Source organism: Rattus norvegicus, chromosome 20, assembly GCF_021556685.1.
Source record: "Rattus norvegicus strain SHRSP/BbbUtx chromosome 20, alternate assembly SHRSP_T2T, whole genome shotgun sequence".
In the NCBI taxonomy this organism is placed as follows: domain Eukaryota; kingdom Metazoa; phylum Chordata; class Mammalia; order Rodentia; family Muridae; genus Rattus; species Rattus norvegicus.
In genome coordinates this window covers 15,584,053-15,598,721 of record NC_141553.1, presented here as the reverse complement: position 1 = coordinate 15,598,721, position 14,669 = coordinate 15,584,053, and the positions used below count along the sequence as shown (strand labels likewise).

At 42.6% G+C, this 14,669-nt stretch overlaps 1 protein-coding gene across 6 annotated transcripts in view; it reads left to right on the top strand.

The window, feature by feature from the left end:
* Positions 1 to 505: 505 nt before the first annotated feature.
* Positions 506 to 14,669, top strand: part of Pcdh15 (protocadherin related 15) — an 827,095-nt gene continuing 812,931 nt past the window's right edge. For 3 of the 6 annotated variants that reach the window (XM_087598371.1, XM_087598373.1, XM_087598375.1), the window contains exon 1: positions 533 to 895. The gene's annotated coding sequence lies outside the window, so the exon portion shown is untranslated. Of the gene's footprint in view, positions 900 to 14,669 lie in introns of all 6 variants that reach the window. The other 3 variants (XM_087598372.1, XM_087598374.1, NM_001271377.2) reach the window with 2 other exon arrangements.

Here is a 14,669-nt window from a genome sequence, read left to right as displayed (position 1 = left end):
GAAATATACCCAACTTCATGTTTTCAGCTTAGCACCCCTTTGTTTACTTTAGTCTCAAAATCAATGCAGGAGGGTTCTGCACCACCCCTGCTCCCCAACGAGCCGCAGATATGAAGGCATTGGTTGTAGAAGTTGTATTTGTGTAGATAAATTGGCTAAAAGGGGGAAAACAGGTCAGCGAGAAAGAGAGGGGGAATGGCGAATAGAGCTCAAGACATTATTTTACCTGGTCAATAATATTGTCACAGGAGCCTAAGCGGCGAACTTTGTAATCCGGTTTAATTGAAACAGTACAACCGCACAAAAGAGCAGAGAGCCCCCACCAGACGGGCTGAGGGGACATTGCACAATAAAAGCCTTCAGCAGCATGAACAGTGGGATGTCAATTTGTCTTCGGGGCTGTGGCACCTGCTCCTAATTGGTGCAAAAGCATTCAGGCAGCCTCCTTGTGGCTTAGCACATCCAACTGTCTCCTGGATAAGCTGGAGGAGAGAGAGAGCTAATTGCTTTCCAGCCAGCTGAGTTAATAGCCACAGATAGAGGGCCTGCGGATCCCTGCTAGCAGCTTGGGGTTAGTTTCTCCTGGTACCTGAGGCAGTTGGCAAGCACCTCCGAACATGGAGGGGGCAGATAGGATACTTCCTCGGTTAGTACGTTAAGAGATTCTGTTTTATTTGTTTCCAGTCATGTTTTGTGTGTATGCGTTTGCGCGTGGTGAAACGAACGTGGCTAATAATGCTTGGTCAGAAACGAGAGCATAGTTTGTGAATGAATCAGTCATCTTCAGAGGAAAGTGAGCGAGCCGCTGGTGGTTTGCAAAGAGATGTGCAGAAGCGATCTTAGCCCCGGGACTTACTGCGTGGGCTCGCGTGGACTAAAGATGAAACTCTAAGAGGCAAGTAAGTTCCTCGCTCCCATCTTTTCCTGACTCTTTTTAAGTTTAAGAGAGCAGTGAGCTCTGCAGAACAGCGAGAGCCTGTTTGGATGTGATGTCCCTCAGCTGTGACATCACTTTCTCCCACGTTTGGTCACTGAGTGCCAGACTGGTGGCCAAGAAGTTACTTTCTGGGAATTCAGGCATGGTCACATGCCTTCTTTACTCCCCGATGTCTGAGTGGTCTTGTGATTTTTAGAGATGCCAGTGTATGTATAAATGCCTCTGAATTATAACTGCTTCATTTGGTTTTAGTTTTAAGCTTAAATCACTTTCTCTAGTTATTTCTCACTAGAAGTATGACACCTGGCGTGCTGTGTTTTATGTGCCCAAACACGAGTGTGTACTTTTATGGGTGACATTGCTGAAGGTACTATTTTAAAAGTGAGCTGATTGTTGAGTGATTAGCCATGCTGTGCTGTCTGCTGGGTTCTGTTGGACTGCGGATCTGAATGATGTTACCAGGTCCTCTTCAGTGCACTGGAAATTATGTTACTTTTGGGAAGTGTCTGGGGGACAGCACTTGGATCTAGGTGGACCTTTTCCTGCTCATACAAAGGTAGTCCTACATGGTCTCAACAGCTTTCTTAATTTACAGGCATGTTTTGGTTGGGGAAATGGACCCCCAAATAACCAGTTTGGTCTCCCGAGACTTTAACATGTGTCCCATGCATACAAAGCCATCAAAGTAATGGAATCTTAGCCCAGATCTTCAGGACCGGGGTTGACTAGTTATGCAGTGTGTTCTGAGAACTTAACTCCAGTCACGCTTGCAGAAAAAAAAAAAAAAAAGACCATCTGTCAAGAATAGAAACCAGATACCTAAGTTGTGGTGTTACTTAACTCTAGATGAGAAAATAATTTTTGAACAGGCATAATTTTAATCCTAGAGTGTTGCCTCTAGTTTGTTTGGTCTCTGGGCAGGTGCTTTTGTTATGAAGATGTTGATTTTCTCTGAGGGTTGCCGTTTTTTGCTAGGTGATCCTTTTATTTTGTTCACCTGTGGCTGAGTTAGAGCCGCAGTTTATCTGCACCTGAGTATCTTCAAGTTTCAGTAACTTGATTCCGCTGCCTGTGGACTCCTTCTCCTCTGAGAGAAAGGCGCAGTGTAATGGGTGTTCAATTCCATTGAGCGGTGACCTCCTCAACCCTCAGCTGGTGCTCAGCAAAAACTGCCAATCCTTAGAGCCCTTACCCAAAAGTTACCTGGAAACCCTGATCGCTAAAGGGACCTGAGGAGATTGGAGAGCGAGACTCGCTTATGAACTGGCTGTAGACGGTGCACGTAAAGAGATTTAAATAAAATCTTCATGAGACATTCTTACCTCAAAGATCTGTGAGTTAATAATTGATGAGAGCAGTAAGTAGGAAAATTATAAAAAAAAAATCAGTGACACAAAGCATCAGGGATTTCAAGTTTAGGATAAATAAACGTAAAGGTAAACATTCTGTTTCTTAATATCTGCCCCATCTAAAGTTTGAATCTTCAGCATTCTTTAAGCCAATATTTGTAAGCAGGCGGGCAAGCATGCTTGTGCCTTCGCTGACGTTGTCAAAAGTTCCAGTGTTTTGGTTATTAGCCTAAGTTAAAAATGAAACAAAAAAGGCAGCTAATATTTCGCTTACCTGTGGCAATAACTCCATTTTTTAAATCACAAAATAGATGCTAAGCAAATACATGTTGAATTGTTAATTATTCCTGTTACTGCCAGATCATGAGGACTTTTACTTCATGAAAAAAAAATGAGACTATTTTATGAAAGTAAAATTAAAGAAAAAGAAAACCCAGGAATGGCCAGTTTATAATGTTTGAAGATCTGCTGCCTGCATTGCAAACTTGAAGATCTGACTTAAGGGGACCCTTTAAAACATGACAGACCCCTGCATGAACCAATGCTAAGCGCAAAAATTAAACCCAGGAGACCCTTGCATATGTTTCCGTTTTATTGCCTTCCTAATACTGCCTTAGAAATTCATGGTTTTAAGTATATTTAAATTATTAGCAATAATAACATAAACGAAAAGACTGCATTTCTTATTAAAGTCACATGACATGTGTGTTGATTTTTTTTTAAATGTATGTGCACATTTGAGTGTGCATGCCCATTCCATAGGATAACTTTGGAAGTTACAACTTCTAGAGGACTGGTCTTTCATTCTTTCCTGTGGTATGAGAGTGTCAATGTGGAACTCATGTTATCAGTCTTGGATGAAGTGCCTTTACTTTTCGAGCCATCATTTACGAGCTCTTGTTGAAGAGGTTGTGTATGAGCTCATGTTGCTTCTTAAGGAAGAGGTTGTGTATGTTGCATAAATATTCCATTTTCCTTTTCTGTGTGAGTTGATTAATCATAGACTTGGGTTATAGTCATATTGTTGTTTATTTTGGCTTTTTTTTTTTTTACAGTTTTCTTAAGGAGTTAACCTTCCTCCCAGAAACCTTAGTTTACTGGAAACATTGTGTAATGTCCTGGTGCTTTTCTACATGTAAAATGATAGTGTAAAATTGTATCGTTGAAACAGTTGCTGCAGTTGCAAGTTACTCTCCAAAAAATACTTTCTATATTCTCACCTAAAGCTTGCCTTTGGGTGGCACATGCTTCCTTGTGGCAGCAGCGCTCTCTCTCTCTCTCTCTCTCTCTCTCTCTCTCTCTCTCCTCCCTCTCTCTCTCTCTCTCCCTCCCTCTCTCCTTTCTCTCTCTCTCTCTCCCTCCCTCTCTTCTCTCTCTCTCTCTCTCTCCTCCCTCTCTCTCTCCCTCCCTCTCTCCTCTCTCTCTCTCTCTCTCTCTCTCTCTCCCTCCCTCTCTTCTCTCTCTCTCTCTCCTCCATCTCTCTCTCCCTCCCTCTCTCCTCTCTCTCTCTCTCTCTCTCTCTCTCTCTCTCTCTCTCTCTCTCTCTCTCTCTCTCTCTCTCTCTCTCTCTGTCCTTGCTTTATAAGGTTACAGACAGGACTAAAAACTAAAGATAACTTATAAGGCTTTGAGGATTGTTTTCCTGTTCCCATGATGCTGAGCTGAATGCAAAGAACTGTGGGAACTGCAAAGAACTGTGGGAGTTCATAAAGACCCTTGGTAGAGTTTGAGAACAAACGAACACCTCTGAATAATTGCAGCAGGATCATATTCCCTCAAACGCCTTAAAATGAGCTAAGTAGAAATATTCACTTCAATCATTAACTTTAGCGTAGCCACATGGTGACAGAAAATGTGGGTTTATGTAGAAATTAAAATGCAGCCCTTTCCTACCTCAGGGTTGATCTTGAAGGCGAGCACTGACCACCTTGTCTCGTGTCCGCTTCAGGCAGGATGTATCAATTGAAATAACAGAACTGGGCGTGGTGAAGGTCAACGTTAGCTGCTTCAGTCTGAACATTAAGTCGTAGGACTCATGCTCAGAACATATGTGCTAGGTGGACACATGCAGACACAAAAACATTCACCCCCCCCCAATGCACCCATACATACATGTGCTTGCACCCAGAGCTATGCTTACATGAGCACACAGAGCATGCTCCTGTATAGTGTACACATGTACATTTGTGCACACACACACAGGGAACTCTTTATATAAGACACGATTGAGATTCTGAGCGTAATGTTTCCTTGGAATTTCAGCAAGCCCCTTAAATGCTCTCCCAGAGGCTTCATTTGCAATGCCACTTTCAGAAAAGTTATCAACAAGGATGTTTATGGAAACTCTGGGTTGTTGGTGTTAAATAATCTAAAACCCAGTTGTTTTAGCTTTCTCGTATTCACTTGTGAATATGATATGCGTGCATATGTGCATGTGTGCATGTGCATGCGTGCAATGACAGCAACAAAACTCCTGCTCAAAGTTTCGTTTCTACCTGAGCAGACAAATGGACTGATTTCCTCTTCTCGCCTAAGCAGTTTGAAGGACGTGTTCAGCCATAAATGTGAGATCATAGCGACTGATCCCACAAATGCAAAAGGCACAAGTAGTTATTATCCCGGGAAACTAGAGAAAAAGAAAGCACTTTTCTCCTTCAGGCTGGTAAATAGAAAATTCAAAGCTTGTTTCTTGTGTTTCTTGATGGGCAAGGAGCTGACAGGAGGTGTAACGTCTATGAGGCTTTTAGAGAGTAAACGTTCTCAGGCCATGGCAGGTGCAGAGCCGTTACCGCTCTGAGAGGACACTTATTCCCATGACCAGTGAAAGGGCGGGTTCAGACAGAATGGAGCGCTGTTTCCGGAATCGGGGAGAACAGCGCGGCTGGATGAAGTGCGTCATTCTACTGGACCCAGCTAGTGAATGCCTGCACTGTGTCTTCCCAGAGGTGTCAGAATGAGCCTTTTCTGATTCTGTACCACTGAATCCTTATGGGGATGCAAGTTGTTTATCCAAGGACAGTGGCTTCCTCTTTGGCTTTATCACTTCATGGACTGGTGTCTGCAACTTTGCGCACACTGCCAGAATGCAGAGAGAGGAGTATCTTTAGAACTGGACGGGGGTTTCTCTTGCCTTAAAACCCAACGTTTCAGCTGAGGGACAGACAAAAATCACAGAGGCGTTTTAGGAGTAGACAGAGGCAGACACGCTGAGACACTCAGATGCTCACAGAAAGAAGGGAAGGTATACAATAATAAGTTGAAAGACACAGTGAGAGGTGTGATAAACAGGAGTGTAGAAAGGCCCACAGACATTGGGAGAGAAGGTTAACATTGAGGACACACAGACATAGAGCTACAGAGAGAGAGCGAGAGAGCGAGAGAGCGAGAGAGCGAGAGAGCGAGAGAGAGAGAGAGAGAGAGCGAGAGAGAAGGGAAAGAGGGGTATAGGCTATAGACAGACAGTAGAGAGAGGGGGAAAAGATATAGGCTATAAACAGACTGACCTGGACAGAGGTATACACAGAAATTGATTGACAGCAAAGAAATTTTAAAAGAGCCTGCTGAATGGCTAATGGAATATGAAATGAATCCTGGTGTGCTGGGTTAGTGCTTAGAGTTATAAATCATAGAACTCAAAAGGTAGAAACAAGTGGAACTTGAGTTAAGGCTAGCCTAGACTATATATGAAGGCCATTTCTTTAATATAATAATAATAATAATAATCAATAACAATAATTTTTAATATAATTTAGTTTTTTTTTACAGTCCAAATTTTATTCTTCCTCCAGTCCACCCACAGACTGGTCCACTTCCCATACCTCCTTCCCATCCCCCTGTCTCCACGAGGATGTCCCCAGCCCACCCTCCCCACCAGACCTCTAAGCTCCCTGGAGCCTTCAGTCTCTTGAGGGTTGGGTGCATCTTGTCTGATTGAACCCAGACGCGTTGGTCCTCTGCTGCACAAGTGTTGAGGGCCTCATATCATCTGCTGTACGCTGCCTGGTTGGTAGTCCAATGTCTGAGAGATCTCATGGGTCCAGAGTAATTGAGACTGCTGGTCCTCTTATAGGGTCACTCACCTCCTCGGCTTCTCCCAACTTTTCCTAATTCAACCACACAGGTCAGCAGCTTCTGTTCATTGGTTGGATACAAATATATGCATCTGACTCCTTGAGCTGTTTGTTGGGTCTTTCAGAGGGCAGTGATGATATGTCCTGTTTGCCAGGGCTCGGTAGTCATGTGCAAGTTGTGTGACTTTTCCAAGCGCCATAGAACACACACACACACACACACACACACACACACACACACACACACACGCACGCACACAAAGAGGGACAGAGACAGAGAAAACATCTACATATGCCATCTGGCCAAGGATGGTCTCAACAAGTAGGGACTGTTACGTGGCATTAGCATCGTGACCAATATTATCATCGCTGTCGTAGTCGTCGTCGTTGTCGTCGTCGTCGTCATCATCATCATCATCATCATCATCATCATCATCCCCACCATCATCACTATCAGCATCACTCAGTTTAATTATAGCCGCCATCCCCATCGTCATCATCAAGCAGAAGCATTGATAGATCAGATATACAGACAAGTACTTTACTTCCTCCTATTCTTTTTTTTTTTTATTAACTTGAGTATTTCTTATATACATTTCAAGTGTTATTCCCTTTCCCGGTTTCCGGGCAAACATCCCCCTCCCCCCTCCCCTTCCTTATGGGTGTTCCCCTCCCAACCCTCCCCCCATTGCCGCCCTCCCCCCATAGATTAGTTCACTGGGGGTTCAGTCTTAGCAGGACCCAGGGCTTCCCCTTCCACTGGTGCTCTTACTAGGATATTCATTGCTACCTATGGGGTCAGAGTCCAGGGTCAGTCCATGTATAGTCTTTAGGTAGTGGCTTAGTCCCTGGAAGCTCTGGTTGCTTGGCATTGTTGTTCATATGGGGTCTCGAGCCCCTTCAAGCTCTTCCAGTTCTTTCTCTGATTCCTTCAACAGGGGACCTATTCTCAGTTCAGTGGTTTGCTGCTGGCATTCGCCTCTGTATTTGCTGTATTCTGGCTGTGTCTCTCAGGAGCGATCTACATCCGGCTCCTGTCGGCCTGCACTTCTTTGCTTCATCCATCTTGTCTAATTGGGTGGCTGTATATGTATGGGCCACATGTGGGGCAGGCTCTGAATGGGTGTTCCTTCAGTCTCTGTTTTAATCTTTGCCTCTCCCTTCCCTGCCAAGGGTATTCTTTTTCCTCATTTAAAGAAGGAGTGAAGCATTCACATTTTGATCATCCGTCTTGAGTTTCCTTTGTTCTAGGGATCTAGGGTAATTCAAGCATTTGGGCTAATAGCCACTTATCAATGAGTACATACCATGTATGTCTTTCTGTGATTGGGTTAGCTCACTCAGGATGATATTTTCCAGTTCCAACCATTTGCCTACGAATTTCATAAACTCGTTGTTTTTGATAGCTGAGTAATATTCCATTGTGTAGATGTACCACATTTTCTGTATCCATTCCTCTGTTGAAGGGCATCTGGGTTCTTTCCAGTTTCTGGCTATTATAAATAAGGCTGCGATGAACATAGTGGAGCACGTGTCTCTTTTATATGTTGAGGCATCTTTTGGGTATATGCCCAAGAGAGGTATAGCTGGATCCTCAGGCAGTTCAATGTCCAATTTTCTGAGGAACCTCCAGACTGATTTCCAGAATGGTTTTACCAGACTTCCTCCTATTCTTTCTCTACTCCTGTGTAGCATTCGGTATTGATAAGCTAGCTATTTCCCCTATAAAATGCGGTGTTACCGATGACCTCTTGCTATTCATTTTTTGACTTTCATTTGGGACTTACAGAACATGCGTCAGCAAGACCGGGGACCAGCTCAGCTCCAAAAGTCAGCAATGAGTAAATATTTAGTAAACGAATCTGCATTGGCTCTGAATATTGTTTTCTAAGTTTGAATGTGGTTTTGCTGTTTTAATATAAACTTCCTCCTGTTGGATTTCAAATCAGGTGAGCCATTGATTGGCAGAAGCTTTGGAGCAGGTGTCTCCTCGTGGTCCAGCTCACTTTTCAAAAGGACAATTGACATGAAAATGGCTTCTTAGAACCCTGTGAGAAGAAGGATAGGAATGTGAGACAGGGAGTTAGTATTGTGGTGACGAAGAATAGAAATGAACGAAGGAAAATTAAAATGGATTAAGGCATAAACGCAGGGAGTCAGAAGGATATTTTTAATTGAGGAAAACGTGTGGGTGTTATCTTGAATATGAAGGAGATACGGGAGAAAATAAAGAGTATGTCTGGTTTATAAATGTGATTGTGCACAATGCAAGGATTAAAGCACGTCCAGGCTATAAGGTAGAAAGCAACAGACAGAGTTAAACTCTGAATTGCAGGGTTCTTTACTGGAAGTAAAAAGTTTTAAATGCTTCAATGCCGAGCTCCCTCTACCAAACAAATCATTTCTCACGCAGACAGGAGCACATTTGACAAGACTTGGAGGAGACTCGCAAGGGTCTGGTTTGAATGACTTTCCTCCACTTTCTTTGATGTGTTTCTAGAGTCCGTTTGCTAAATGAAGAAGAAAATATATTGAGTGTCCACCTTACACCAGGAACTGTGCAGAGTTTTGACAGTGCCATCCACTTAGCCTCTGCAAGGGAAGTGATGTTAACCAGTCAACCAGATGGCCTCTTGTGACTGATTTTATCTCTGAAAATCTCCGCCTCCAACACGGGGTGACAGTTTATGAAACAACATTGCATTCTAACCAATACCTCAAACAAGGGATGCATGCTCTCCTGAAATTCTAAGATTTGGATTTTTGGGGGCATGAAGGTGGCAAAACTTTTAGGCATTGTCCCAAAATTTATTGAGATGTCTTCACTTGAGTTGTTTGGATTCTGAATATTTCACATGAATTTGTATGTGTATACATAAGTCAGTGTTAGGAATAAAGTTTAACTGTGTCAGATAATTATACTTCATTACAAAATTTGCAAAATTTCCATGTAAAGTGATAGCAACATTGGGAGACACTCACATTGTGTGCTTCAGAAGGTACTATGATTGTGTCTTCTTAGTGTTTATAAAACACAGAGCACAGTACATATATAGGAAGCGGCTCCTATTTAGATGTTGATTTACTTTCACATTACTTTTTTATAGATTTTTTATTTGTGTGTGTGTATGTCTGTGTGTGTATCTGTGTGTGTCTTCTGTCTGTGTGTGTCTGTGTGTGTGTCTGAGTTTGTATGTGTCTGTGTGTATATGTCTGTGTGTGTGTGTCTGTGTGTGTTTGCCTGTGTTTGTGTGTGTGTCTGTATATGTATGAGTATCCTCAGAAGCCAGAAGAGGATGTCAGATTCCAATGTTTCCTAAACTGCCAACACATTTTGGATGCAGAGATTTTCAGAGATAAAATCAGTCACGGGGAGCCATCTGGTTGACATCATTTCCCTGGCAGAGGCTAAGTGGATCACATGGCCAAAGCTCTTCGCATAGTTCCTGGCACAGTTCCATATATTTTCTTTTTCATATAGCTGTAGTCATAAGTGGTTCTTAGCTGCCCAACATGGGCAATCTGAACAAAACTCCATTGCAAGAGCATCAAGGAAGAATAATCTCAGAGAACACTCTTTTGTTCCTTTCCTCTTAACTTTTATATCCATTTATCTATCTATCCATCATACCTCTACTTATCTACCTATTTCCTTACTTGTCCTAATTGAAACACTAAGTATCCATTGTTCTTTTTGCCATTTCTGTCATTTTTAACATAGCCCTGTTTCCAAACACAGTGACTCCGTGAATTTCAATCACATGAATCTGCATGTACCATGATTATACACCATGCTCTGGCTTTCTAATGTTCTCATCCATAGACTTTTGTGGTTCCTTTTTATATGACTAATTTACTCTTTTGGGGGAGGTATCCTATATGTGCTTTGAACAATTTACTCATCTTCAGGAATATATAAAGTCTTTTGTTTTTTCCTGGAGCCGTGACGATGTTTTTAGAAATATGAGCAAGGGGATTTATACCAGTTCCTTGACCATTGCAGAGGATTTCAGTTTCCCACCAGAACTTCAGCCTCTGGGAGGAGACAGTGAGTGCTGGCTCAGGCTACTTTGTTACCACAGGATTGAGTGGGTTTAGGCATCTTGAACTCCCTAACACCCAGGGACCTCATTTGTAACTCAGTTCCAGAGGTGGAGAACATTCAGCTCAATTAAGCTCTCTCACTTCACTCAGTCAATTAATATGTCCGTTAATGAAGACACAAAGCCTCAATGGATGGGAAGCTCAGCCTAAGCCTGCCTGCCTAACTGTGTTGTCTGTACTTGGGTGTAGCCTCACTTGTCGAGTTTGGTGAACAACTCTGCAAAAACGTAGTTAGGTGCGATCTGCAGTCTCAGTAAAGCCTTTGTTTCTGGTGCTGAATGGAAGATGAGTCTGTACGTTCTACATTCAGTAAAAATGATATACTACACTGAGGAATAATGCCCCCCCAAACAAAAACCAATATGAGAATACACGAATAGATGCGTGGATGGATCAAATGGATAGAGGGATGTTATCTAGTTGGGTAGCCATGTAGTTGGTAGGCGACGGATGATAGAAGGTATATTACAGATAGATAATTGAAGGATGGACAGATGTATGGTAGATTATAAATCACATACAGACAAATACAGGTCACCTACAGAGGCTGATCATTCCTAAGAGCTGTAGTTTCCGAACTAGAGAGTCGGGAAAGTGGACGGTACATTCTGGTCCAAGTCCCCATCTGAATGCAGGAGACCCATTTCCCAGCTTGAAAATAAGCCTAGAGATTTGTTCCTCACACAATGTGTTCCATTCAGGCCCTCCATGAATTGGGCGAGGGATGCGCACGCTGAAGAGAGCAATCAGTTTTGCATCCTGAAATATCCCCACAGATGCAATGATGGGTACCCACAAATGAGTGTTGCTGACCCACATATCTGGACCTCTCCTACACAGTGGACATGTGGAAAGATTCATCATGTTACCTTATAAAACCTGAATGGCTGCTACTGAATCCTCTACAGAAGGGCTAAGTTTTAGAGGTGGAAAGCCAACTCCCTACTTACTCTTTCTCTTTGTGTTGGGTGTAGAAGGCTTACCTGTTGCCAAAAATTTTGGTGTACTGCTCTCTTCTCAGCCATTTGGGTAGGGAAACCAGACATTCTTGGAGACTTTTCTGCCCAACTCTGTCATCAAGTCCATATGTAACCTCTAGAAGAAGGTGCAAGAACCTTGGAATTTTCCCACTTAACTCAGTGATCGGTTCCTTAGCTCGTCAACCTTCTTTCTAGTATTCAAAGATGTTTATGCATTTGATGATGTGTATCAGAGTTTGTCACTTTTAACAGTAATGACGTGTGAGAATGGAACTATTACAATGTGGGATAATCAAGACTTTCAGACTGGTCTGTTGGTTTGTCTTCCCTTCCCTGTGGATATTTCGGAATTCCAGGGCATAGCAATGACTGGGGCAAAGGCAGGTGACATCAGAAAGGTACTGACAACAGAAGACATCTTGAGTTTTGATGTTTTGGGTTTTGGCTTTTACTTGGTTTTGTTCTGGACATATTTTTGTCAAGCTATCAGTGTTTATCGATTATTTTCCACGTAGAGCATGAGGCAGGAGAAAGCAGACTGCCCTTACTGCAATGTTCTATATTAAAATTATAAAATGGCATCCTGGCCCCTTCTCTCCTCTTAGAAATAGTATCCAGGGCCTGTTCATTTGTCAAATATTTATTATTTTTTTAAACTTTCAAAACTGACTGGTTAGGAGACTGGCTGATACACATTCTATAACTAGGGATGATGGATAAATTCTTAGCAGAGATGCTCAGCTGTTTCTCACGTGTGCTTCTCCATGTCTCAGGCTGGGTCTCTCCTATCTCTAAGAGAGGCTGAGCTCTAATTTTTCTGTATGGCAGATAGAGAAGGAAAGTGGCTTTTTATTAGAATGAAAACATTCTTGTCAGGAAAGATAGGAGGGAAAAACATGGTGTAGGGTCTCAGCGGGCAAGCAGGGCTTGAGAGCAGGCAGAGGCTGTTTTCATTATATTTCATTCTTTGTGGGTTAGTGCTGGGCTGTGTATGTAGATGATAACAATTAGTTTAGGTTAACCAACAGACTTACCCTTACAAATTTGCTTTTCAAATAAACTTTAAGATTGTGGGATAATTATGGCACTCACTCTATGGTCCAGGACATATCACTATGGAAAAGGGGACAGAACAAAATGTGAAAATATGCTGTGTTGTGGTGGTTTAGACAGAGTAGCTCCAGCTGTCCCGGAATTTGTTTTGTAGCTCAGGCTGGGCTCACAGTCACAGAGATACACCTACTTCTGCCACCCAAGTGTTGGGAAACAAGGTTTCCCTTTAAAGATTAAAGGTATATAACCGCGCCCTGTTACTTAGAAGAGATTTAGTTTGAATCTAACAATTAATGAACTCAATGTTAGTAAATTAAATGACAGCAATTTTTGTCACTTCAGCCCTCTCTCTGTTGCTTTAGACAAACACATGTATTGCAGGCACACAGGCACACACACATACACACACACACACACACACACACACACACACACACACACACACACACACGTACACACCCATTGTCTTAGTTAAGGTTTCTATTGCCATGAACAGACACCATGACCAAAGCAACTCTTAAGAAGAACAACATTTAATTGGAGTTGGCTTACAGGTTCAGAAGTTCAGTCCCTAATCATCCAGGCAGGAAGCATGGCAGCATCTAGGCAGGCATAGTGCTGTGGGGGTCTGAGAGTTCTACCTCTTGTTCCGAAGGCAACCAGGAGGATGGTCTCAAAGCCCACTTCCTCCAACAAGGCCACACCTCCTAATAGTGATACTGCCTGGGCCAAGGATATTCAAAGCACCACACGCATATTCATGCACACAGGCACACGTGCATATTCACACAGGTATGCATGTCAGGAAAGGCTTACTATTACACTCATCTGTGCTACAGTTCACCTTAATGCTGTCTGCAAATATTGAAACCATAACATAAAGAATGGATAGTCTTTTCTATTCCTCACGAGGAAATGCCTTCCCCTGCAGCACTGTAGAAAGTCATAGGGTTAGAATTTAATGAGAGACAAAAGAGAGACAAATTTTCGATAACTTTTACGGTGTATGCCTTGTGATTTATCATTGTTGACAATCAAAGGGGTATTGTAACACTTAGAGACTATCTTACTCCTCAAGTCCATTTTCAGTTAGGACGTTTCAAGCCACCCACTCTGCTAGAGGAGATGGAGTTGCCTCAAGTTGCTTCCTATTGTGAGTGATGAAGGTCAGTATTGTGGGGAATATATATGCCTTCCCTAGCCGTCTCACATAGCAAATGACTCGTTGCCAAGGGACCTTGACTCAATAAAGAACCAGATTCATAAGTCTGAACTTGGCTCCAAATTCAGTGAACCATCAGTAAATTATTAAAGCTCTTTCACTACTTGTATTGAGATATCATTTCCAACTTCACGGCTTCCTTGCTCCCCGTCATATCGGCTCCGACAGAGGTCATCGTTGCTAACTTCGGGAAGGTTGTGTGCCTTGACATGTATTAGAGGATATTGCTGACTGTTCTCTAGCTCTGGGTCCCTCTGCCTCCCTGTCAGCACAGTTTTCAGCTCTTCATGTCTTTATTATTATGGGGTTGTTTTGAGTTTTTGTTCCTGAATACATACCAGAGGTTCTTGTCTTGACTTCTCGTATTCGATGTGCGCCTTATGCATAAATATCCCTGAATTCACCGCTCTCTTTCCTAATACTCCTGACACATCTCAGCCATTGTGAAAATGTTAATTTGTGCTTTGAGGTGTCAGCTGCAATGATAGCTGCATCAAGTCTAAGTTTCTTTCAAACCTCAATTGTATCCGTTGGTTCGTTTAAGGGTAAAGCTAAGCTCTGGTCTGTTTTTCTTGCTGGTTTTCTCATCCTCCCTCCTTCTTTATTATACTGATAGATAACAACATACAATTCCAGATTCAGAAACTATGTTGTCCCGTAGTCTCTCCTCTTGCTTTCTATTCTCTTCAAGTGCCCCATTGGCCCTGCCACTCATCACCCAATTACTAATGTAGATCTCCCATTCCGTCTGTTTGATTCCCTCCCTAGACCCACAGTGCCTGTTTCTCCCTAACTCTGACCTTCATTTCCCCTCTCCAATTCATTTTATTTCGCCCACCCCTCATGTGCTGTGACTATCATCATGCTATTGCTTTATTTTCTCTTTCTATTTATCTAGAATCACCTATGGGTACTCTCAACTTAATTGAATTCCTAGGAAGCAAAGAATAAGGA